Source organism: Stegodyphus dumicola, chromosome X2 (genome assembly GCF_044657685.1).
Source record: "Stegodyphus dumicola isolate Sdum_Otavi_A_Nest chromosome X2, ASM4465768v1".
NCBI lineage: Eukaryota > Metazoa > Arthropoda > Arachnida > Araneae > Eresidae > Stegodyphus > Stegodyphus dumicola.
Genome location: NC_140781.1, coordinates 139,613,719 through 139,636,847, shown reverse-complemented (window position 1 = coordinate 139,636,847; position 23,129 = coordinate 139,613,719). Strand labels below are relative to the sequence as shown.

Below are 23,129 nucleotides of genomic sequence, written 5' to 3'. Positions count from 1 at the left end.
GTACACATCGCGAAGAGGGAAATCCTTTCCTTTCCTTTTCCCACTATTGCCGTGTGTAGCTTGCTGATAGCAAGCTGTATACCGGCTGTCATGAATTAAAAAGTACATTGCAGGTATAGCAAATGCATGAGTGTGTCCGGAGGACAGGATGCAAAATGAAAGAAGGTGTGACTACTTTGTCACGTGAGGCTATATCGGTGTCTGGTAGGCTGGAGAGATGCTGGTCCAAGTTTCAGGTACAGTGTGCATTTTTACAAATATTCAGGGCATAAACTCATCAAAGTGCATTTTTCTCACAACTAGAAAGACTATATACAAAAGTAAAATTCCGCAGGGAGTCCAGCAGAAGCAGTCAAAGATATCTCTTAGTAGAGGTCTTTTGATTGGCTGTTGAGACGTGTATGCGAAAATCATGAGAATTTGCTATTTACAAAATATTCAATTGCAGAGACATAAAAAGATACTTTCCAGTAAACTAAAAGTTAAATTAAATAAAATAAAAGAAATTTGAAACCAATAGGAGCAGTGAGAGATCTACAGTAAGCAGTAGAAGACTTTAGTTCGTAGTCCCGTGGGAGGTCACCCTCCCGTGCCTTGACCCCGATAGTGGCTGCTTAACTTTAAGCATTTCAGTTTTCCAAGTAAACACAGGGTAAAAACTTAGGTTGGAAAGTTCTGATTTTCATTGAGGATAAATGCAGTAAATGGTCTAAGGTGCCTGTCTTCGTGCAATATTTCATATTCAAAGAGGTTAAATTGACGCATATGATTGCAGTCCTGGGCTTCTCTGAAGAAATTCCGATTTTGCTTTGCGATGAACTTATCTAAGGGGTCGATCTTGAGGTCATCTCGTAGACACTTATTTGTCACGAAATAATGAGCATTCGTAATAATCCTGAGATAGCGGTTCTGCACAACACATAATTTATTGAGGTCAGTTTTGGTCAGGGCGGCCCACGCTGGGGAGGCGTAAGTCATGATCGGTCTGATCGCAGACGTGTAGATGAGCCGCTTTTTTCCCAGGTCGAGAGTGGAGTATTTACCAATAATTGGGAAGAGACATTTGATAATTTGTAAGGCCTTATCCCTGACGTAATTTATATGGTTAGTCCACGTTAAGCAATCATTTATAATCACTCCGAGGTACTTGGCATGGGGAACAATTTCGTTAAATAGATAAAGTCCTCTTTTGACAAGAGGGAAATTCTGGCGCATGTTCCTAAAACGTACTCGTCGTACCCCCTGCTGTGACAATGCTGAATCACTATTGGCTGACCGACTTGCTACGTAAAAAAGTCACTTGTTTGGTCACGTGACAAGCCGATTGCATGGATTCTGAACTGTTGTGAAAGTGTAATTTGTAGTTTGCTGTATAAGACGTAATAAATTTTGTATGCATATCCAATTCTGAATTAATAATAAACCGCTAAAAGGTACAGCTGGTAAAGAATATAGAACACAAACCTTTTCAGACATAACGCTTGAAGTATTTTATTTGGACGGCATAAGATATGTTTACTAGGAAGACAAATTTCGGCAAACAAAATATATAATTATGCAAAAGAAATTTCGTTACCGGAGCATAAAAGTATTTATTATTGTACTTTATATTTTCAAATATCAGAGGTTGTGATATAATGTAAGAGAATTTTGATTTAACATTAGAGATTCAATTTTGAGGGAGTTGGAGCTTGGCATGAAGGGATTTTTTATTTATTTTTTAATAAAACAAGATTGGTTTTGTATTTTTGAAAATTTTTGACAGAAGAACAGTTTAATATTTTAATATTTCATTGGTATGTTAATATTTTCTGGAACTAAAATTAAAAATGGAGGACTGTTAATATTTGCAGTAATAATCGATATTCTGAAAAAGAATATTGTTTTCGATTATTTAAAAATATAGAGCAACTTCTGATGACGTCTGTCTTTTAAAAAGGTACAAAAAAGCAAACTAGAACACTATTTTGTCACAAGTAATGTATCAAAAAACATTGTTTCAGTTTTGGATGTGGGTATTCAGTTGCATACTAATTTATGTGAATCACAGGAAAAAAATAAGCATTCAAAAACTTGGAAACAGTCATTATGGTATTTCTAGGCAAAGTTTGGCATGGTGAATTAATAATTTCAAAATGTTTTGTAGTGGATTTGTCATTCGGAAAGCACTTTGCAAGGTTGGAATGTGCTCAGAATATCATGCTATGCCTTGAATAATAAAAAGAAATGCTTACCAGCAAGGGTCAGAATTCATTAGAGCCAGGATTGTTGCCTATAGAGTGTGTGGATTATCGTTCTGTGATATCGCCCGTTCCACTAGTCGACATCCAACCACTGTTAAGCGAATATGGCATGTATGGAATGCTGAGGATTATACTGAACGGCATGCAGGATCTCATTGCTGTCCCATGATTAATACCTGAAAGGACAGGCATATTGTGAGGTCAGTCCTCCAAATTTACAACCACATCACAGACCATTAGTCAGAAAACGGGCATATTTGCAGCATGCCCAGTATCTGCTCGTACAGTGTGTCAACGTTTGCATCAGCATGGACTATCAGCACAGTGTGCATTACTTTAGCTTTCCTTAACAATGCAGCACAGAGAAAGATGGCTACTGTGGTGTGTCCAACAACAAAGCTGGATATAGGAGGGGTACAATGTCGTCTGAAAAGACGAGTCCCGTTTCTGTGTGCATTATTCTGATGGTCGTATAAGTGTCTAGAGGCTCCAAGGAGACCGCACATCGCCTGGTTGCATTCAGTATCAGCATAGGAAGCCTAATGTGATGGTATAGGCAGCCACTGAGCACATGGCACACACATCTTTAGTTCGGATCGATGGTAATTTGAATGCCAGATCGGTACATTTATGACATCTTACATCCAGGGATTGTGCTCTATCTTTGAGGCCTGCCAAATGCAATCTTCCAACAGGATAATTCAAGACCACATGTTGCACATTGTGTTCTGACCTTCCTCAGTATGCAGTGCATTTGATTGCTGCCCTGGCCTGTACGGTCTCCAGATCTGTCACCCATTGAAAATACCTGCTTGTGGTTTGCTGAGGACTGGCCTAGCAACCCTCTCCATCTAATACGGTTGATGAAGTGTGGCATGGACTTGAAGCAGAATGGAATGAGATGCCGATTTCTGTCATTCAAGTGAAATTCTACTCAGTGCCTAACTGGATAAGGGCCGTTTTTAGGTGCCAAGTGGAGCAGTTGTTTCGACTGATTTCGCACCCTTGTAAACCCCCAAGCTGCTTACAAATTTAACCATTTTATCTTCATGCCATACTATTTATGCACAACAAATATTTTTTTTATTTGCTTTCCTTCATGCTATAGCAATTTTAATGGCTATTAGTGTATTATTGATTAACAGTTATCTAAGAGACTTCAAGAGTAAGTACTTTACATAGTTTATAAAACTATTGCATATTTCTGTATAAAAAATTATTGATGCAGGATAGATAGCGCCTAAAGACTTCATGCAGCCATCAATGGAGTTGACAACACATTCATATTAGATGATTTTCTTTTATACTTTTCCCAACCACCAGTAGATTGCAAATAAAAAACAAAGTGACTTACAATTACAACATAGCCAAACTGTCCTGAAGTAAACATTAACAATATATACAAAGCCAAAATAATTATATTCGCATAATATGTGTATGACACTTTGTTACTAATAAATATCAGAGTGTCTTGGATCAAATTAATATTTGAATATATATTAATTAGGGATATCTTTGAAGATATAATTAATAGCATCATTACAACAAGGTAAAGTATAGTAAAACCACCCACTACTAGACAGTTACAGGATTGCTATATATGTGTACAGTGGTTCTCTGCTTCGAAATCAGGAACTCTCTATTTAATGGGGTGTATCTGATAATGTGAAATGTGCATTGCTGGAGGCTCGACTTACATTATCAACATGTTGGGAAAATATTTTGCATCATGACATAATTTATATGCATGATAAGATACATAAAACTGTTTTGAGTGATATCAGCTGTAAATTTAGAAAGACACTTGGTACACTCCCTTATTAAAGTGGCTTTTCCATAGGTCTTAGGCATTGTTTAAGATTACATAAAGCAGTCAAGTTGATTCATGATGAATTACTAACTCTATCTCAGATTTTATTATACTTATGAAAGCTACAGATCGTGTTTATTAAAAAACACCAGAAATAATCACTGTCTTATTGACTAGCCATTTAGTCTCTCTCATACCATTTGCCATTGTGCATAATGATATAAAACTAATGCCTTAGTATAAAACTAATGCATTGCTCAGTCGACATCATGATATTCATGAAATTTTCTAAGGGATAAATCAAACAAAAATGTAAGCAAAAGTCTTCTAAAAGATTATCTTCCCTAGAAAATACCAGCCAGATTTAAGACAAAAATACAGCATGTCTTCTGAGAAGAAAATAATTACTTACAAAATCATGTTTCCAACACTAATAAAGCACCTAATTATATATTAAAATTTCAAAAGATCTACACAATTGATATTCAACTAAGTCTTGTATATCTATTATTTGGCTTCATAAAGTAATATGTTGTCTAAAATGAAGTAGTCATATAAAAACAATATATTTTTCTTAATGATGGTTATATAAAATTTCTTAATAGAATGGTTTTTCTGAGTAAATGAATTAGAGTTTGAAACAATAAATATAATAGTGCTATAATAAAGCTTCGTAGGACTAAGGCTGGATTTCCTGCTAATTTGTAATTTAGATTTTTTTTCTGCTTTGTGAAACTTTTCTCTTCTTCATAACATCATGCTTTTAATGTACCTTTAAAAGCTAATTAATTAATTTTGACAAGTATTTTGCTTGAGAGATGCTCTCATGGAAGCTACTAAATGATATTTGTCTCATACCTGCTTTTCTGAATAGAAAATACATGAAAGACCAAGCCAGCCATGACCTGCCTGAGATCAGTGTACAAATGTTTTGTGTCTTTAAATATGAAGCTAGGTTAAGTGATGTATGTTTAGTAAAACTCTTAATCTTTATAATAAACTATATCATAAATATATTATACCTACATAAATATGTATCACAGAACATTTGCTTAGATACAGCTAGGATAACTTCTCTTGTTAATGTTATTTTGCACAGATTTTTTAATCAAAATTGTCTCTAAAGTAATGTGCTATAGATTTGTTTTGAGATTTAGAATGATGTCAGACAAAACTGGACAAACTTTATATTTTCCTAGATCCAAATTTTCCAACTTAATGGAAATAATGCTTATTCATCACATGAAGTAAAATTCTGAGAAGGGAAAAAAAACTTATGAAAGCATTTTAATGAAAAATTAATAACAAACAGCAATACCGGTTTCTAGGAAATGATGATTTAAGTGAAAAAAATATTAATTAGAAAATATGTAAACTGACGTTTAACATGTATGTTACGAAAGTGCATAAAAGATAAGTTAAGTAAAATGTGTTTCATCAAAGAGTAAAATCTTCTATTAATGATTTACTATGAATAAATTATTAGTAGTTATGTGTACATTTGAGAAAGAGTATGAAAATCATCAGTACAGCGAATATGTTCTACTGATATTATCACTTAACGCAGTTACCATTTGACTGTTAATAGACAAAAATATAAAAATTTCCTCAATTTATTTGCAGAATGAGGGTGGATGAATCTAAACAACATAGGAACATTTCTTTAGATCAGGGGTTCTCAACCATGGTATACAAAGAAGCAAAGTATTTTTAACTATTAATTAAAAAATTAAAACCCAACATCCTGATTGAGTTTTTTTTCTAACACTTGTAAATTTATGTGATTTGAGCTTTGTTCAGGAGTGGTGGTGATATTAAAGGTTTTCAATTTTTGTTTAGATGGTACGCGTTAGTCAAAAGGTTAAGAACCGTTGCTTTAGATTAAATATTAGAAGAAAATGATAATTGCAGTTTGTCTAATTTGTAGATTTCCACAATGATTTAATATTTTGGGGGGTTAACATTAATATAAATAACTGTTGTAATCTTAAAACACTGATGGCCCTTTAAAGCATAACATTATTGAAGACGGGAGATAAAGCCATATTTATTATACAAATAAATTTTAATACATGGTTTAACTGTACATGTGTAAGCAAATCAGTTAGACTTAAAGTACATGGTTTAAAAAACAGTTAAACTTGGAGTATACCACCTCGTACAGCCATTGCATGAAGATAAACAGATACTGGATGTGCACCTAGAATATGTGAGAAAAGTAGATTTCAGTTATTACCAGTTTTCAGTTGATGTAGCCATGGGTAGACTGTGGTACGTTAGTTTTTTTATAATCATAGGCCTGATATATTCAGTAGATAACAGATCTGATGAAATCATAGATCAAGGGATTAATAGATCAATAAAAAAAATGGTGGGAATTTAGGATTTGTTCTCTGTTATGTGCCATACATTCCTTGTTGATCACTAGTTCTAGACAACCTCTAAAGATAGACAGCAGTGAGCTTCGAAAACCTCAGAGTAATAATAAATAATTCATCAGATTTTAAAAACACTGCCTTTTCATAAATGGTATACATACAATAATCAATTTTTGGAAATGAACTAGAAACTAAAAAATTACCTCGCATGCTACATACATTTTATGAACATTGATCACATAGCACACTTCCAAATGGCTATTGATTTCACATTTTTTGTACGAGTTTCCATACTGCATCATCTATCACATTTGAAGTCTTTGATTGGGCAAACATTAAGGAGTGCATTTTTGTACATAATGTACTGTTAATATGTTATGTACAAAATGCACCTGGTGCTCACATGGTATTTTTGTACACAATGTAGCTGGTGCTCACATAACATACACAGCAAAACATTTGTTGTACATAAAGAAAATTTGGATAATTTCTCATTCTTTACTTGGATTCAATCATTATAATATGCATAATATTTTCGATATTAGAATTTTTAAATCTGATAAATCATTTACAGTAGCCCTAAACAATGGCGCCTGTTCAACTGCACATTAAACGTGGAGGCTGTTTTTGGGGGGGGGTGTTTAATTTATTTGATTACAGTATAGTAACTTGGCTAAGGTTAGAGGTACTTTCAAAGAGAAGTTAGCTTATACATATTTCATATATGCAGAAAACTATGAAAACATACGTGCAGCCAACCTGTTCGCTAGAATGTAAACCCAGGTCGAATTATCAGTATTCAATTACTTTACTGCTTGGCTGCTAGCGAAGCCAGAGCTAGATATTTTATCACCTAAATAGAATAACTGCTGCTTGCAAATTATGCCTTCCAGTTCCTGCCAAAATTCTAAAAACTTTGACGCTTCTATGTCTTGCTGCCCATTGCACTCATACAGGTTGACCTGGCCACCAATGAGCATTAAACGTGAAGGGAACTGGAATGTAATGGACCATACGATTACACTTGGTTTCAGACCTGTATGGGGATGCATAATGCATGACATAACGTGGCATTTTTTTGATGCAGACCATGGATGTGATCCTTGGTGGTGTTGATGTATTAAGATTCATCTGGAAAAAATTCATTTATATTATTTATCCTTCTATTTGCAAAGTTCTATGCACAACTATAGCTGTAGTCACTTATAATGTTCTAACGAGGGTTTGGTTAGGTTACTTGAACATGGCAAAGGATCTAAGGGCTGCTTATTTTTTCTACCAAAGTTAGCTGAAACAATGGTCACTTTAAAAAAAAAACTACTTTAACTTTTTGCTATGTAGCACTTACTTAGTTCTGAACTGAAGAATAATATAACTGTAACAGCCATACATACAGATTATGTTATCTTAATCAATGAGTCAAACTAGTGAGTTCATTCACCAGCTCAGGTAGGAAAACCAGATCAAGTAGGATAGTGCTTTTTTTTTTTTTTTTTTTTTCTTTTAACATAATTAAGTATCAATGTGCTTTAAAAATAATAATTCAAATTGTGACAAAGGTACCTATTTATTATTAATACATCTCAGATTTTTAGAGGTAGTTATTTTCCAGCAGTGATGTCTGGGCGTTTTCTTTGGTGGTAACTTAAAATTCTCATAGATTGAAATAATAATCATTCCAAAAGCATATTGCAATAGTAAAGTTCTGATATATGCAAATAAATCATTATGTGGAAGAAAGGAAATTGGTTTGAGGGAAGGACAGCTTATTAATTTTTGTTCATCACAGTTCACAAAGTGTATAACTTACTCAAAATAATTTTAAAATGATGAATTTTGGTACTTTCTAATTTTCTGAACCTCACCAGAATGCTGTGAAAATGTATTGATGGTCTAGACCATGCTGCGAAGAAAAATTTATGTGGCTACACATGTCACTAAAAATCATTTATATGGCAACCCAAGTATACACATAGCATTCTCCCAGACAGCACTTCTCCAGATATTTTCACCAGTGTGGTTGCAGATTATGATCCCTCCTATGGGAATTTCAGTACCTCAGCATTCGGGTGGACCACATACCGCAGTTTCTGTTGTCTCTGGTAAAATCTTTGGCGATGTTGCTTTCTGCATGCATACAACATAACAGGCATCACATGCCTCTCTTTCCTTTCTCATTTTAGAATTCTGGTGACAAAATTTTGCAATTTTCTGTTTTTTTTTTTTTTTTTTTTTTTTTTTTTTTTTTTTTTTTTTAAGATTTATAGGGAAAACAACGGTGAAAAAAAGCCTAGAATTGTGTGTGTCTTGTATTGAAGAAGAAAAATGTAAAACAATAGGTGGTGGTGGATGCATCGTTGAAATAAATTTAAAGATATGCAAACAAACATCCCTCTCCTAACTCACCAACAAGTTTGCAAATGTTCTTCAAAGTTGCCAATGAGTTCATGACTTTTCAGTGCCAATGAGTTCATGACTTACCACATCTGTGGTAAGAATGTAAATTCCATATATTTTATGGCTGTTGTTAAAGATGGAATTAAACACAGGAATTTTAATTTAATAACTTATATTATTATATTTGTTTCCCTTAATGGGAGAGCAAACATAAATATTGGTGCAAAATGTAGTTTAAAATATTAATGGTAAATTTAAAATACATTCAAAATGCAATTTGTCACACTAGATCATCCCCATCTTCAAAAAAAAAAAAAAAAAGTAATGAAGTAGAAATAGATAATGGAAATGACACTGTGTATTTTAAAATATAAATGAAAATTTAGTATAATCCAAGCAATGTTTATGTGTCTAAAAAGTATATTCTTTACTACCTAATGCATACTAAAAGTTACTGATAAAATTAACTGACAAGTTACTTTTAAAACAAGAATATTAAGAGCGATTCAAAGGTTATATTTAATTTAATGGACAGTAGGCAATGTAGGCATATATATTTTGCTGTAAATTAACTGGCAAATGTTATTCAGTAAAGGCAAAGATCCCACGTGTGCTTTCTCTATATAACTACTTTGATCTAGTCCATCATTAACAATATTTTTCCTGGGATTCCATCTCAGAGTCAAAACTGAGATAAATTTAGGTGTATAATTGTAAACTTTGTAATCTTGTTCTTAAAAATGTGGTTGTATCACGATAAAAGATTAATAAACTATGTTAAATATTGTTTTTCCAACATTCCATTAGCAAAATGCCATATGGATATAACCCTCTCAAGCAAATAACCCATTTTCCTTCCTTTGTAATGATCCGGTATTTCTCAAGTGTGTATTGCATAAAGTGAAAATATATATTAACATATGAATTAATTCAGTTGTACATAAAATCAGCTCTGACTTAACTGATTTTTTTTTTAAAGGATTAAAACATAACCGCTCTAATCCGAACAAGTATGGCTGGAGTACGAGAAGCTTTGCCACGTGACAAAACAAATGACGTCGAAAGCTCTATGTTACGTCTAAATTCTTCTAGCCAATAGCAGCGAAGCAGCTCTCACAGCAGGAGGTACAGCGAGTACGTTTTAGGAACATGCAATTCTGGCCGCCAGGTTCCGTCGCCAAAACCCTTCGCAAATTTTCCCTCCGCTTTCTAGCCGCGTAATAGCATTTAAGTTGTATGGAACCTTTTCTTCTTTACATAGACGTTCTTTGATTAGAATAATCTCCATGTATGGTACAGCGGGATTTGGCGACATGATGATGAGCAGTAAACGAGTCATTTTGTTCTTGGCGACAATTTTCAAAATCGTGCGAAGGCCGTACCGTATACTAGGATTTTACCGCAAAAAAAAATTTTTTTCTCCTTTTCTTTTTAATAAATACCTTGTCATTTTGAAGTAAAATAAAAAAATAGTAATCAGTCATCTAGGCTAACCATGTAATATAACTACGAGTATATTCGCTAAAATATCGTTGATTATTCTAATTCAATTTTTAAGTAATTATCTTTATTTTTTATGTTATTCATATCATTTAATGTTGCTTCTTCCCTCTAAATTTATTTATCATTAGTAAATAATATTTCCAAATTTCAGGAAATTTTCTCTGGCATAAACCTGAAATTAATTCTAGCAGTATGATGACATCACGAAATTTAATGCACATATTTTTTTCCTTATGTATGCTGCGAAATAAATATAAAATACCTCGAATTAGTAAAAAAATATCATTAAATAGATTTTTTTCTTTCATTTAGCTACAGAATGTCTGCAAAAAAAAAAAAAAAAAAAAAAAAAAGCCTTATTTTATTCCAGATTGGGGAGATTCTAATCTCAATCTTCAGTGGAGAAAACAACTCCTATTATAATTATATTTGTGTTTTCAAGTGTTAAGGTGCCTTTTAAGAAGACACCTCACACAAATTAAATTTACCTAAAATCTAACCTAACTTTTAGCATTGCGTTGTGATTTATAAGAACCGGATTAGCCTCATGTTGAACTGGTGATGATCATGAGTAATAATTAAATAAAACGTACAATTGTTATACAATGTATATATCTTATTAAGTTTCTTAAGTGGAAAAGTAAACAAAATTATCAAACAAAGTGTACCAAGAATAATTAAGAATAAATGTCCTCTGAGATTTATTGAATAATTAAGTGAGTTTGCTACACAGTACAAGTAATACCATAATTAATTTACCCCTTAGCACAGCCAACGTACATTACGCGGATAGACTGGAATTTTCTCGAAACATACCTGGAAAAGTCAGGGAATTTCATTCTCCTGTTTGAGTGGCAACCCTGTACAAATCTTGTCTTATCTAACAACCTAATAACATGGCCTCAAGAGGCGAAACACACTTTGTTATACAATTTAAAAACCTCATCTTAAATACACACGAACTAAGTGTGTATTGTGGTGGGAAAACGGAAGGGGGAAGGGAGAGTAAAGATACAAAATATAAAATAACTGGTTCCTTAAAAAAATAAAGGAACTTTACTTGTCGGTTTCCACTCTTTTATCTAGCAACTAAATGTGGAGGAATCTAGTGAACAGCTAAGCGAATAATCGCTTTAGTTCAGTAAGAGAAACATAAGACTCGAGAAGGGTTAATTACCCTTTATTGCTCAAAATAAGAATGAACAGTTCGCTTCTTTCTCAGGGCGTACAGCAAAGCCTCCAGTTGGGCTTAAACTCAAAAGTAATAAATAAGAACTTAATTAATGCTTAACTAAAGAGGTATAGCCGAAGCTATCACAATTCTAAGTAGTTGGCCCCTAAATATCGAATTCGCTGGTAAACCTATGAAAACAGCTTAGACCAAGCATATTAACAGCTTAGAGAGGTGTGGTTAAAAGGCAAACGCATGCTAGTATGAAACTTCTAAGGTTCTCTCTTGAAGTCAGTGGAACTTTGACTTAAATACTACTATTATTGATTTGCATTATACACGATTCTAAAAACACATTCTGGTAGGAAATTGTAAGCTTAAATTAGGAGAGATAGGAAAGAAGCTTTAAATTAAAATAACTGTTAAAAACTTAGAATAAGCCTTACATCTTTCCCCACCAAAATTTAAATACTTGAAGAATGAGGTCTCACAATGGCCTTGTTTAAGAGTGTAACTTCTACTAAACATATTAAACTTCAATGTTAAACTTCTACAACTCTGCTTTCTTAAATCATTCTCATCATTAAATTTTTCTGTTAGAGCCAACTTTGCAAAAGATCTAAAGGTAGACTAAAACTAAGAAAAATAATTTTTACAAATTTGCAATATCATTTGGTACAATCATCTGCTTCATTTTGACTTTCAGTACTCTATCTGCCTTAGCCCTTCCAAATTATCTGGAAGGAAACACTATTAGTTTTTGTTTATAGGAAAAATTCCCATTTCCCTTACCAGTGCATTTTATTGCAATTCTTTGGCCCTCAAACAGCTTTCATCCACACATATTTTCAAGTTGTCTTCCCTCCATGCTGTCCAGAAATTTGTTTTTAATGAACTGAGCGTGTTGCTGTTGTGTTACCGCGAATAAATGCTATCAACTAACCATCATCTGCGATGTGTTAAAATCGGACCTGCAAGACCTTGGAAAAACTCCCTACATACAAAACTGCGCCTAATGTGCTAAAGAGAGCTTGATTTAAGTGTTGGCTATACAGCCTAATTTTTAACACTTTCATTCTGTACTTTCTTTTTAGTCATTCATTCATACAAGGTTTTTGCCCTTGTATTTTGACCAAAGCTTACATTTACTCAAAGTTTAACCTTAAAGTACTTTTACAACTGACATTTAAAATGTTTACTTTCAATGTAACATTTTCCCACATTTAACATATAACATTTTAAAATTCATTATAGTTCATCATCAGTTACAGTTGCTATATACAATTTGCAATCTTTTCCTAAAATCTTAATTTTAAGTTCAAGTTAACGATTTTTGCTATTTTTTCAAGTCTTTCTGATTAAAAGATATTAACAAACTAATTTCTCGTACCTTGCGAACTAAAAAGTTCTTTCTGATTAAAAGATATTTACACTATATTTTCTCGCCAACTTGCAAACTCAAATATTCTTGCTTTTAACAGCATTTAGCAACTTTAAACATGATATAAATTGAACTTTCAATGTAAAATAGTCAAACAAAGAAAATTTTCACTTATCTTTTTGGTTGTTAAACTCCTTCATTCTCAAGTGACAGAATTGTTCCCACATAGGATATCCTATAGTTTGTACTTTTATTTTTCTCCTTATCGGCTGTTATCCTCTGTCGGAGCATCCTTTCGTTTCTTTTCTCTGTCGATGAAACGTGCTGATTTCCTGGTCAATTGAGGGTTCTGAACACAGCTCTTCTTTTCACCTCCTGTGGCCCACTTTGATGTAGTCTTCACACTTGATACTCAACGACACTAACGGAGCTAACTGGTGCATGGAACACGGATCTATCTAACCTAGCTTGTTCACACTTACTGGAAGCGTCCACTAGTGACAGTCAATAAGCGAGCAGGAAATTGCACATGCTTTCACTTGTTTACATTTTGTAGCAGACGATATTTCACCTTGGATTTTTGAGCGGTACTGCGAATTTGGAACAACATTACTTTTTAAAATGGTTCGGCCGAAACGTGTTGTGAGCAAAAAGCAACGATAGCGTATTTTGTTGCATAATTTTTTTTTTCTTGCGGTGTATATATTGTATGAGACATTAGTAGAAAAGCCACGAAAGGAATAGGTTAAAACCATTTATTTGCAGAGAGCTATGCATGGCTATCATTCTGCTTTGCTGCTTCACCTGCGAGAGAATTATCAGGAATTATTCTTCAATTTTATGAGGATGTCGGTAAGTACAATTTTCATTGAATGCAGTAATAATATATTTATAATATAGTAGAATTTTCCCAAAATTTCAAATCTTAAGCTCAAATTTTAATATGTCCAGTTTTCTTGCAATCTATGCTCATGTCTTTGTAACAGTCTGCTAAGAATTAAAATCAATAAAGGAAATTAAATTTTCTCCTTACAAAAAAATTAATTAAAAATTACAATTTCTGCACTTTTTTAAGCATTAAGAATTTAAGAATGCATAAAAAAAGGAATGCTGATGTGAAGCATTATTAGTTATTTATCATTTCCTTTTAAAGTATCATGATTCACAATGTCAAATGATAATGCTTAGCTTGTTTTATCATTCTTTGATGCAATGCAGTTATGAATAGGATTTTATACCTTATTCATTAAATGGATATGAAAGAGTTCAGAAACTCTGCATCTGAAGATTTCAGAGCTGAGAATGTATGTTTTACATGTAACTGCTATACCTCTCACCAAATATCAGTATTATGCACATATTTGGAGTATAGCTATATGTTTTTTTTTTTTTTCACCCATTACAGTATAGTAGCAGTAAAAAAGATTCTACCATTGAATATTTCTATTTAGTTCATATTCGAAATTGTGTATTAACATTTGAAATAATTTATAAAACACTAATTTGTAATTCTTTTCACACATAACCTCTCATATTATTGCTTACTTACCACACCAAATTGGAAATGTTAAGTATAGTGTTTTTTCATTTACTTAAAAGTAGAAAATTCATCTTGTTTTCATTAAATAGCATTGCCTTGAATTTTCTCATATCTCGAAATTTTATTGCTCTTGCTAATGATGGGATTTGATTAATTAAAAAATTAGTTAACTATGCTAATAACTATGTAAGGAAAAAATAAAGAAATTTTTATTTATAAATGTATATGCTGAAACTTGAGTTTTTTTTAACTTGCATGCACACTGTATATTAATGAAAGTATGATAGTTGAAGTAGTAAAATTAAAATTCTTCCACTATATTTTCAAATCAGAATAAAACTAATAATTCTATGTTTATTTTTCTTTTTTATTCTGCTGTAACACATATCGAGTTGCAAGAAGTTTGGTAGTTTTATTCATAAGTAGACTTTGCGATAACTTGTTTAAATAGAAAAATAATACTTTAATAAGCAGTTTTTGGAAATTAAAATCTCTTAAGACTTTGTTTAACAATGCTTTATTAAGGTATGATAAAAGCATTTCAAATACACTCTGCCAGCCAGTGGCAAAGCAAGCATAACTGCCGCTCGGGATATATGTTTTTGGCACCTCCCCCGAAAAACATAGAGTAATATAATATAAAAAATATACTGTCTTGAGGACCATTAGGAGCCCCCGGCATGACAGACCCCCTTGTCCGTCCCTCGCTATGCCACTGCTGCCAGCTTATTAATATGCAAATTATTATTCTTAATTTTTTATTGAGCTTCCTTCTCTTTCCAAAAACAAGTATCAGAAATATTAATGAATTTTAGTTATTCACACCGAATAGACCAGCACTTCTTAAACTTTTTTTCAATTGCAACACTTTTCCACTACTGAGATTTTTTCGTGAATATTAAATATACAATAAAGATATAAAAATAAATATTTTATCATAAATAATTTGTATTTCACAATCAATATATATATATATATATAAAGAAGTAGTTTTAGGATTTATTTCAAGCAAGCAAAAATTAATGAAAGAAAATTTTAGTGAGACAGATGTGCTTGTTTTTATAACACATTAAATGCTCATGCAATATTTGACACTGCTAGATATGAAGCATCTTCAACATTTTTCAGCATTGAATCACATTTATAGTTGCTATATACAATTTACAATCTTTTTCTAAAATCTTAATTTTAAGTTAACAATTTTTGCTATTTTTTCAAGTCTTTCCGATTAAAAGATATTAAAAAAACAACTTGCGAACTCAAAAATTCTTTCTAATTAAAAGATATTTACACTATATTTTCAGCGTTAATGCTGAAAAAGTAATTTTACATAAGTATGTGATGCTGAATGAGAGAGCATTTATTATCATTTCAGATATAGTGGAAAAATCAGTTTTTGCTCATCCAGAATTCATTCAAGGACTTTGTGAAAACTCAAATTTTAAGTTTAAATCACTCAAAAGCTCTACAAATGCCTTTTGCACTTTATATGGCATGTGATTAATCTCATTAGTGTAATTTCTCTGAAGTTTTATTAATCTTAGTTTCTATAAATTCACATATCTGAATTGAATTTTTGCGACCCCATTTGGTGTCACGACCCATAGTACAAGAATGCTGGAATAAATTCTGTTATGTTTATTGCCCTTCAGGATCTTTGCTGTAAGTTTTACTCTCAGGAAAGAGACTACGATCATATAAATGTTATACTGGCCTGATAATGCATGTGTATAAAAGTATTGAAATAAAACAAATTTGAAGTTTACTAAGTTTGAAATTCTGGATTTCATTGCATTTCAGATAAAATAATGCAATACACAGATTTTTAAGATTTAATTAATTTTTTTCCATTAAGATATATATCCGAATCATATATATATATACATATACATACATAATTTATTTATTTATATAATAGGGTAATCCGTTTGATCAACTGCTTTCCTTGATTGGGAAAAGAATCAAGAAGAAAACAACTCGTTTAAGAAAGCCAATATCTCCGTCAGAAAGACTGGCACTCACTTTGAAGCAAGTAAAACTCATAAATTCACTAATCTTTGTAGCGTTTATTACTTATGTACAGGAAAATGTGTGTATATTTATATGTGTGTGTATATATATATATGTAGATAGGTATGTATATATATATATGTAGATAGGTATGTTGTATGATCTTAAATCCATTTAGTGCGAATACAAGTTATTATTACTTGCGCAATTGCTGCAAAGTTAGTTAATAATAATTTATTTCCTAAACAGTATTGATTAATTGATTATATTATCTCCTAAGTTTAATTAAAGTAGAATTATTTTAAAAGTGTGCATCCAGACTGGTAAGTTATATTTTGAAAGATGTTTTGAAGTAATTTGAAAGCAAAATGTTAATAATGTTTTAACGGGGACTGGAGTTAAATCATCACGAAGAATAAAATTTCAATTGTAAAAGGAAAAATTAAAACATGTAATCATTGTCATTGATCGGAAATTAGTTGACTTTTCAAGGGGAACAAACCAACTCCCGTTCAATGAACAATAATTGATAAAAATACGTAAATACGAAAGTGTTTCGTCTTTACTCGAGTTATAAGTTAAAGCCAAAGCGGCAATTCTAGTCAGGCCAAATATTTCCGCGAATAGTAGGAATTATGAACCAATGCTGATATTCAAAGAACTTATTCTTATGAAGCATTTTAGTCAATTCAATTTGGAGTAAAAATCAATTGCTGTAGAGAAATCCTATTAAACTCGAGTAACCGTCCCCGACACTTTCATGTTTATGCATTTGAGTACTATATTATTTGTAGAAATTAAACATTGGAAATTGTCATTATGAAATCAAATTCAAAGTAAAGTTGAAATTTAACATTTTGCTTTCAAATTACTTCAAAACATCTTTCAAAATATAACTTACCAGTATGGATGCACACTTTTAAAATAATTCTACTTTAATTAAACTTAGGAGATAATATAATCAATTAATCAATACTGTTTAGGAAATAAATTATGTAGATAGGTATGTATATATATATGTAGATAGGTATGTATATATATATGTAGGTAGGTATGTATATATATATATATATACCGGGTGATCAAAAAGTCAGTATAAATTTGAAAACTTAATAAATCACGGGATAATGTAGATAGAGAGGTAAAAATTGACACACATACTTAGAATGACATGGGGTTTTATTAGAAAAGCAATAATCTGATCAGAAAAGCAATAATTAGCATAACAAATTAAGACAAAGCAAAGATGATGTTCTTTACAGGAAATGCTCAATATGTTCACCATCATTCCTCCACAATAGCTGTAGTCGAGGAATAATGTTGTGAACAGCACTGTAAAGCATGTCCGGAGTTATGGTGAGGCATTGGCGTCGGATGTTGTCTTTCAGCATCCCTAGGGATGTCGGTCGATCACGATACACTTGCGACTTCAGGCAACCCCAAAGCCAATAATCGCACGGACTGAGGTCTGGGGACCTGAGAGGCCAAGCATGACGAATGTGGCGGCTGAGCACACGGTCATCACCAAACGATGCGCGCAAGAGATCTTTCACGCGTCTAGCAATATGGGGTGAAGCGCCATCCTGCATAAAAATCGTACGTTCCAGCAGGTGTTTATCAGCCAGGCTGGGGACGATGCGATTCTGTAACATATCGGCGTACCTCTCACCCGTCACGGTAGCAATTACAAAACCAGAATCACGCATTTCCTCGAAGAAAAAAGGCCCGATAACAGTAAACTTTTTGGGGGGTTCTAATAAAACCCCATGTTATTCTAAGTATGTGTGTCAATTTTTACCTCTCTATCTATATTATTCTGTGATGTATTAACTTTTCAAATTTATACTGACTTCTTGATCACCCGGTATATGTCTGTGTAAGATAAAAAATATGAAAGCAAGCTTCTAAATTTAATTGGCTGTAACCTCTTTTATTTCTTATTTAATCTGGAAATTTCCTCTCTCTGTCTACCAAATAAACGTTTTTGAATTCAACATCAAATTTTAAACATAATTTTTTTTTTAAATTTGTGTCTTAACTTTTATTTTCAAAAAAACATGCACGTAATCCGAAGTTTTATGTAACAAAAGTTAGTATAAGAGAAGTGGGACAAATTAAATTATCTGTACATTCAGTCACTATTAAAAACTAATTCTGTCTAGACTATGGGTCCTCAATCAGGAGGGATAGCCCTAAGGGGAATTTCACAGTTTCAAAGAGTAATTTAGTCAAACTTTTCTTTACGTATTTATATTTAGTTTATGAATATAAAAAGCACTTTTATTTAAAATTTCGGTATTTAACAACATGTTTTATACTTGTTTAATTTACATTAAAAATAATCCATATTTAAACAAACGCATATGTACTTTTCAAGTTTTAGGAAGGAGAGGTTGAATGATCGTTGTTAAATATTTGCATAATCGCCTGTAGTAACGGCAACCGCCGTCAATAAAAGGAGGTGCTTTCCTTAGTGGCACCGCAGTTCATTTTAGTTCGAGCCAAAGTAGACCTGCCCGGGGGAGAAGCCAGGGGATGATAGATTCCGGTTCCCGTCTTGTTCCGGTTCCAGTCCTGTTCCGGTTCCCGTCTTGTTCCGGATCCAGTCCTGTTCCGGTTCCCGTCTTGTTCCGGTTCCGGTCCTGATCCAGTCCTGTTCTAGTTCCAGTCCGGCCGTTTAAGTCCAAAACACGTAGGAGCTGAAGTCTGAATCCAGCGATATACAGTGGGTACAAAAGTATTTGCACACATACATTTTTGTTCACAATTTATAAGAAAATGCATTAAGAAATACAAAAATTGGCATTTAAAAAATAGAATAAGCTTATTCATTTAAATTAATTACAAAAAATACAATAATACTAATAAAAAACATTTTTTGCAACAATATTAAAATAGCTTATGTCAAAAAAAGTATTTGCACATTCAACTCAACTTTAGCAAATTTGCATTTTTATGCTTTTATTTGACAGTCATCCCGCAGTAAGTAAATAACATATGTAAGACGACTATAAAAGGAGGTGATGTCGAAACGTTATCAGTTGATTGTCGATTCAAATTGTAATGGCACCTAAGAAATCTGAATTGCCGATTTCGTTGCGAGAAAAATTTTTTTCTCTAAGTGAAAATGGCCTAAGTTATCAAGAAATAGGCAAAAATGTAAATGTTTGCTTCTCTGCTGTTCGGTATGTTAGAAAATGTTATAAAGAAAGAGGATCTACATCAAATAACTTGCGCTTTGGATGCCCAAAGAAACTTTCACTGCGAATGATGCGAAAAATCATAAGAGAAGCATAAAAAAATCCATTTGTTAGTGCAATTACTTTAGCCAATGATGTCGTTTCAACATCCTGGAGTTCAAATCTGTGCCCAAGGTGTTCGAAATGTCCTGCACGATGCACACATTTATGGGAGATCACCAAGGAAAAAACCTCTCATAACTGAACGAAACAGACTGAAGAGACTTGAATTCGCTAAGGAATATATCAATAAGCCAATTTATTTCTGGAAAAGTGTCATATTTTCCGACGAGAGTAAGTTCAATATCTTTAAATCAGATGGCAGGAAATTAGTTTGGAGAAAAACTTGTACTGCTTTTCATACCAAAAATGTGTTACCTACAGTTAAACATGGAGGAGGTTCTGTTATGATTTGGGGGTTCATGGCTAGCAAAGGAGTTGGTAATTTGCGTTTCATTGATGGGAATATGACAGCTCGAACCTATATTGATTTGTTGCGAGATAATTTGCCACAAAGTGCAATAAAATTGGGTATCAGTAATTCGTACTATTTTCAGCAAGACAATGATCCCAAGCACACTGCCGGTATACACACGTATGTGGTTGCTTTATAATGGACCCAGAAAACTTGCCACTCCACCACAATCACCAGACTTAAATCTTTTGGAAAATTTGTGGAATTCTTTGGATTTAAAAATAAGAAAAAGGAAGATCTCAAGCAAATCTGCCCTTAAACAAGCCCTTATTGAAGAGTGGTCGAATACTGACCCTACTGTTACAGAAAATTTAATTAAATCAATGCCAGCAAGATTACAAGCAGTAATAGATGCTAAAGGCATGCATACTAAATATTAGTTATTTGAAATTTGCTTATATATTTTATTTCTTTTGTATTCATGCAGGTGTGCAAATACTTTTTTGATACGAGATATTTTAATTTTGTTACAAAAAAGCATTGTTATTTATATTATTGTAATTTTTCTGTTTGTTTTGGATGATTAAACGTATTCTGATTTGGCAATACCAATTTTTTTATTTCTTAATGCTTACTTTTATGAATTGCAAACAAAAATGTAGGTGTGCAAATACTTTTTTTACCCACAGTATGGCGAAAGGGCTAAATGGATTTTGTCTTTTAAAAGAAAGTGTTCTTCACCGTGCCGGCATAGCTGTTACTTTAAAGCATTCTGAATGTTTCCACCTAAGATGTTAAGTTTTCGTTTATGATGTTAAGTTTTCATCATTTTTGAAGTTGCAGTTGAATAAACCTTTAAGTTTTAGATAAGGTTTTTGTGTTCTTCAGAAAATTTTAGATTCAAAGTCAGATATATCACATAGGATTTAACGGAAAAATCAACATTTGGCGTCCGTGACAGGACATTGTCTGCAAAGTAAGCGACTTTTTTATTTTGAATCATGGAAGCCTTAAAGTTAGCACGAACTCAATATAGAAGACTATTTAGTAAAGCGTGTAATGAATTTGACAATGAAGAAACTAAATTTAATCAGGAAGAATAATTAATTAAAATAAAAGTAATTGCCGAGAAAGCTAAAGTTTTGTTTGATACTGAAATGAAAATACGAGAATTAATGTTTAAAGAAATTACAGATGAGACTTTACTTATTAAGGAAATCTGAATTATATTTTGATAGGTGGAGACTTATGGAAAGTAAACTAAAGGATCTCACTTCTGGTACCCCGAATGTAACTTTAATTGATCCGTCCTTTGTTCAGAATAAAATGTTACATTATCCGAAGATTAAATTGCCTATCTTTGATGGTAACATGAAGAAATGGCTAGGATTCTGGAGGCAATTCCAAAAGATTGATAAAGATCCTACATTAGATAATAATGATAAATTTGCTTATTTGGCACAGGCCATGGAGAAGAATTCTCCCGCAGAGGAAATAGTTAAAAGCTTTCCGCCAACTGGCGATAGTTACAAGAGCGCAATTGAAGCATTGCAAACGCGTTTTGGTAACAAGAATTACTAACGGAGATTTATATTCGTGATTTGTTAACCCTTGTTATTCGGCCCCACCAGCGGCCGAGCGGTAAAGTCGCTGAACACTGGTAGTTCGGTCCGAGGTTCGAATCCCGCGAACGGGCTGGATGCATGGGTGTTTTCGTGGTTTTCCCCATGTGTCACGTGTATACGAGCCAGTTTCCCTTAGAAAGTCCTCCACGAAGGCATCCCTCCCCTTAGGCAGATAGCCCTAGTGTGCTTTGCCATAATTAAATACACCACACCATAACCCTTGTTATTCAAAAACAAAGTACACACTCTTTGCGGAAACTATACGATGAACTCGAATCTAATCTAAGAGCCTTGGAGATATTGGGAATAAATAGAGGCAAATATTGCGCGATATTATATCCATTGGTAGAATCAGCATTGCTGAATGAAGTTTTAAAAACGTGGGAGAGACTTAGGTTTTCGCGTAAAGGATCAGAAAGTTTAACCGGCGAAAACGCCGAGTTAAGAGAAAGGGAATCTGACCTTGAGCGTCTTTTATGTTTCTTGCGTGGTGAAGTTGAAAGTAGTGTTGTAGAAGTAACGAGAAATTGTGTACCCGTATGTATTCGTTACTCGGTGAACCAGTACTCGTTACTATCGTATCGTTACTCGTTACTTTCGGTAAAATCGATCGGAATTCGTATCCTGAGCCTATTTTATCGGTATACGGCCCTAGGGATCGGTATACGGCACTATGCGATAGGAAGTTTTGCGTCGTATTTTTGAATACAAATAATTCACCTCCTTTTGTGGTGTCTCAGAAGTCAGAAACGCCTACGGAAATAGGAAAAAATAAAATAAAAATTGAATAACGAAATAAAATAAATATTACAAAAATAACATTAATTAGTAATTAAAATAATAAAAAAATATTAAAAAACTTAATAATTAAAATAATAAAAAATTGTGATTAAAATAATGAATAATTAAAGTAACATAATAATTAGCAACTGAAATATAAAATACTTATAAGTAAAATTTAACAAAAATGTAAAGACAAATAAAAATTAAAATAATTCTTATAGTTGTGATGAATAGTTAAATTATAAAGTAAAATACCAGACCTTGTCTTATTGGCCTAGTACCTTTTCGTCCTTTTTCATTTCATCCCAGCTCCAAAAAGTGTCATATCGTTCGCTGCCTTCCCCCGCCAATTCCCTCTTTTCCGTTTTATCCGCTATTTGAAAAATAGGTGTTTACTTTACGATAAGACGAATGTCTGTTTACTTCAATTAAAATGGTTTAGAAGAGATGACTGTTTCTACTTCGACTTAGCTTTTGATTTCTAAATACTATTTATTATTTTATGTAGACGAATTATGCTGAGCAGAAGAATGAATTTCAGACGTGTTCAGAAGGTGTTGTATCTGAATATAATAACATTTTTGTTATATAGTATCCATTTTTTTAATTTCACACATTTCTAAAGCAACAGAAC

At 32.8% G+C, this 23,129-nt stretch overlaps 1 pseudogene across 1 annotated transcript in view; it reads left to right on the top strand.

Moving 5' to 3' along the window:
• The window catches only part of LOC118190005 (uncharacterized), a 200,084-nt pseudogene that overhangs the window by 149,438 nt on the left and 27,517 nt on the right, over positions 1 to 23,129 (top strand). The window contains exons 13-14 of the transcript XR_015039138.1: positions 13,649 to 13,735; positions 16,342 to 16,451. The product of XR_015039138.1 is annotated as an uncharacterized LOC118190005 (transcript). The remainder of the gene's footprint in view (positions 1 to 13,648; positions 13,736 to 16,341; positions 16,452 to 23,129) is intronic.